Raw genomic sequence first — 4,432 nt, forward strand, 5'->3', positions numbered from 1 at the left:
TAAAATGGAATGGGATCAGTTGATCATGTAGAGATTTTAGCCTTGACAAGAAGAAGCACCTCTTCGTGTGAGACAGAGGAGAAAAAAGAGATGGTAATGAAAGATATCTGAATAATATGAGATGAGGAGAGAATAAAAGAAAATTCTTGTGCTCTTACTATGTGTCAAACACTGAGAATAAAACTACAAGCAAAAAGACAGTCTACATTCTATGAGGGAAGATAACACATAAATTAAAACTAGAAAGCAAAGAGAGTAGAGGGAATGAGAAAGGTTCATGTTTGAAGAAAACATGGTAGCTGGCATGGGTACTTCCTCAAATGGAAATTGAGAACAGAAGTCACCAATTAGAAGAAAAGGTCATAGGAATAGTGTTATCAGTATAATAAGAAGGTCATTGGAATAGAAGTGGAAAAATGGTCTGGGAAGTCATTGGCTAGCCTAAGTTTGAAGAGATTTGCAATCTACGATGTTTTTCTATGAATTTCTGTCAGGAACATTTTAAAAGGGATCTTTTCCTTGGTAAGAAGGCTAGACTGAATGTCCTCTCCTAAAGCGGTTTCCAATTCTAAGATTCTATTAACCAATTTCAAAATCGGGATGTGACAACACAAGACTAACCCTCATCTAACCCTTATCTGCTCTATTGCCTAATTTCAATAACATATAATTTTTTCCTTTTCACAATAATCAAATACCTTTAGGGTACTCTGGCCACATCTGTTGTCTTTGCATTTATTAAAATGATTAAGCTGCACATTGGGTGTCCTCCATGCCTGCTGGCTCAGCTAGGGGGTGAAAATGTTTATAGACATCTGAGTTTACACTGTACTATTAACATTTTCTCCTCTTTCTTGACTCTAGACAATGAAAAAAACAATAAATTGAGCCCTGATTTGTAGCCTTTGCTGATTTCTGAGGTGTCAATACATTGAAAATCTAACAATTGACACTCTAGCACATTCCTGATCCAGGGTCTACCTTCCAAGGTGACCCACAGTGACAGCGAAGTTAAGGGCTCATCTTTGGCAAAATTGGGGGGAAATGTATTTTGTCTTTGGATCTCCCACCTTCCATTCTCCTCCTTCCTCCTTTTCTCCTTCAGGTACCTTCAATATTGTCTCTAAACAGGAGGAATATAAGCATCATTCGAATCATTAATTCAACAAGCTCTTACTAAGTCAGTCTTGCTATTTAGTCCTCCTGGTGCCTTCTGCTCTAGTTTCAAGAGACCCTGTTTTGTTTGCCAGGTCCATTAATCATATCCAGGCGTGTTCTTTTCCTGTTTCCATGCTCAATAAGCCAGGGAGTCCCTCTAATTTTGACATCCTGCCTCCTTCCTCCTACATTTCACCTATATAGAACTGAAACTTTCTTGGTTGCCTTATGGCGACTAGATAGCATATTGTTTCTAGAAAGAGAAGACTTAAATTCAATCTCACCTCAAATACACATATCCAGGTGACTGAATAAGTGGCTCAACACTTTAAGCCCCAGACTTCTCATCTCTAAAACTGAGGAAAATAAAGGCACATACCTCACAGGTCCCTAAAATGAAACCTCTGTGGATGAGATAATAATATATAAATTCTTTTGGAAAACTTAAGGGGATTTGTAAATTTTAATATTGCTGACTTGAATTAAGATCATAGAATAGCAGTGCTGCAAGGAACTTTAATGAGTACAACCTTCTCATTTTATTGGTGATAAAACTGAAACCTGTAGAGATTAAATTTACTTTTACTTCCCAAGATTATATAACCAACAAGTAGCAGAACCATATTTTGAACCCAGGACACAACTCCAAATATGGTTCTCTTTCTCTTATACCACTGTATCTCTCAACTGAAATGAATTAACTCTCAACCTCAGTTCCTATGGCTGGGACACTGCTATTTACTACTGTATGTCCCTGATGATGACTACCTTGCAGGACTGCCTTCATCTAATTGTCAATCTTGTTTCCATGAATAGTTATAATCTATAGTTCCAGAAAAAAAAAAAGTTGCCTGGCTCCAAATTCAGAGGACTTATATGCAAATACTTCCTCTGAGGTAATTACTTCCTTAGGCAGAAATAATAACTGTAGTCATGAGCCTTAGGCAAGTCATTAAGCTTTATAGATTTTAGTTTCCTTAAGCCACTAGGTAGTGCCATTGTGCAGAGTGCTGGATCTGGAGTTGGGAAGATCTGAGTTCAAATTTAGCCTTAAACTCTTAATAGCTGTAAGTTGTCTAACCTCAGTCTTCCTCAGTTTCCTCAACTGTAAAATTGGCATGATAATAACCACTTATATCAAAGGGTAGTTATGAATACAAAATAAAATAATATATATTTGCAAAGCTTAAAAGCACTATATAATTGTTTTAGCATTATAATTATTAGTCTCCTTAGGATATGTATAGGTCATGGATATTCTAGAAACCACTGGCTTTTTTAAATATTGTTTCAGGTCATGAGGGCTGTAAATGAAAAGCACTTTTAAATTTTTATTTCATTTTGTCCTCACAACCATCCTGGGAGATAGATGCTATTATTGTCCCCAGATTATAGATGAGGCAACTGAGACAAGGCAAAGGTTAAGTGACTTACCCAGGGTCACATAGGTACTAAGTATATGAGACAGGATTCTATCTTTGTCGTTGTTGTGCAGTTGTTTCAGTCATGTCCAACTATTTATGACCCAATTTGGTGTTTTCTTGGCAGATACTGGAGTGGCTTGCCATTTCATTTCCTTCTCCAACTCATTTATAGATGAGGAAACTGATGCAAAGAGAGTTGAGGGACTGATACCTTGATAATAGCAGAAATAAATATAATTGAAGAATATCTGGGAATTGATAGTCTACCTAAGTAACCAGCTATGCTACAGTGCTCATGGGATAGAGCAGAAAAAAGAAGTTGGAATTGAGACCATACTCCAGCTTACTAACTGTGTAACATTCTTCATCTGTAATATGTAGGTAATATTTTAAAGCCCCTCCACCACAGTGTGGTTGCAAGGCAAGTGCCTTGTCAGTATGAATGCAAACAGGTACTGTTGTATGATTTTTATGTAATGTAAAGAAAAATCTCCACATATCATAGCCTAATATATTTTTGGCCCTCTCAACTGGCCCCAGAATGGCTCTTGGGAAAATTTTAGTGGAGAGCACTAGCTTTGGCAGTGAGATCTGGCAGGGGGTAAAGATGCAGTGGAATCCCTAGAGTGAACATTTGTAGCTAAATTAGGAGTCTGCTTATAAAAAGAAGTCATAAAAAATTGCCAACAAGTGAACAAATGAATTAACAAACCAATTAATTAATTAACTAATTGTCAGGAAATAAATCCACAAAGTGGATTCTGCTCTGAATGTGTTCATGGTAGAGTATTGTGTAGCTGAAAGCTGAAATTATTCACATACCCTGAATATCTCCAGGCTCATTTGTAGGGGATGGAAAACATATAAAATAAGGACTACAGACAGAACTCAGGTCATGTGGTTAGGAAAGAGTTGTAGCTTCTTGCAATTTTTCAGACCTATTTTGGGCAGTGGGATATATATATATATATATATATATATATATATATGTATATATGAGGATTTTTAAGAGAGTGAAAAGAACCATCCAGTTAATTGAGCTTGGAATACCAGAAGGAGACCGGGGGCAAAAATGGTATGTTAAAAAATCTCTGTGGTCTTCAAAAATCAGGGTCACAAGACCCTGTGAACATTTTGAATGATAACCATCACCCAATTCATTCTGGATAGAAGCCTGAGGCAAGAACATCACTGAAGTTCTTCAGGATATGTTTTGAGCTCCTAGCATTCTAGAAGGAGGGACAGAATATTCCATTGCTTGTAGTGCATCATATGTGTGTCCAACTTCTAACACCTCTACCACAATTTCTGGAAGGGTTTACTAATGGCAGATGTTTGGCCTTGGTTCTGAAACAACTTGAAAGCAGAACTTAAACAATCAAGAAGGTGGTGGAAACCAAAATTCCTACTGATTAGAAGGATTCTAAACATATCTCTCTAGACAAAATGCCTCCAAACCCAATATGTAGGATTCAAAAGACAAAATAGGGAGTCATGACTTGCTTTAAAGATCACAGAATCATGGACCTCAGAAAACCTATATTCCAGCAGCTCTTCTTTTTTGAGTCATAATTGGCAATTTAGTAAAACTTGTGGACTCTTCCTCAGAAGAGCATTTATCTAATTCATAATAATGAATGTATGGGATTGCAATAAAAACAAGTTATATTGAAATAGAGATATCAAAGTATTTTTTAAAACAAGTTCATAGGTGTCAGGTTAAGAATTTTCAAAATAATTCAAACACTAATTTAAAAAACAGGAGATTGAGCTTCAGGTTGGTTATCTCCAGGGAAGTTAACTAATCCAGGTTGATGTAAATAGTAACTATAAGAGGTGAGAATTAAAAT

Source organism: Gracilinanus agilis, chromosome 4 (assembly GCF_016433145.1).
Source record: "Gracilinanus agilis isolate LMUSP501 chromosome 4, AgileGrace, whole genome shotgun sequence".
NCBI classification, from domain to species: domain Eukaryota; kingdom Metazoa; phylum Chordata; class Mammalia; order Didelphimorphia; family Didelphidae; genus Gracilinanus; species Gracilinanus agilis.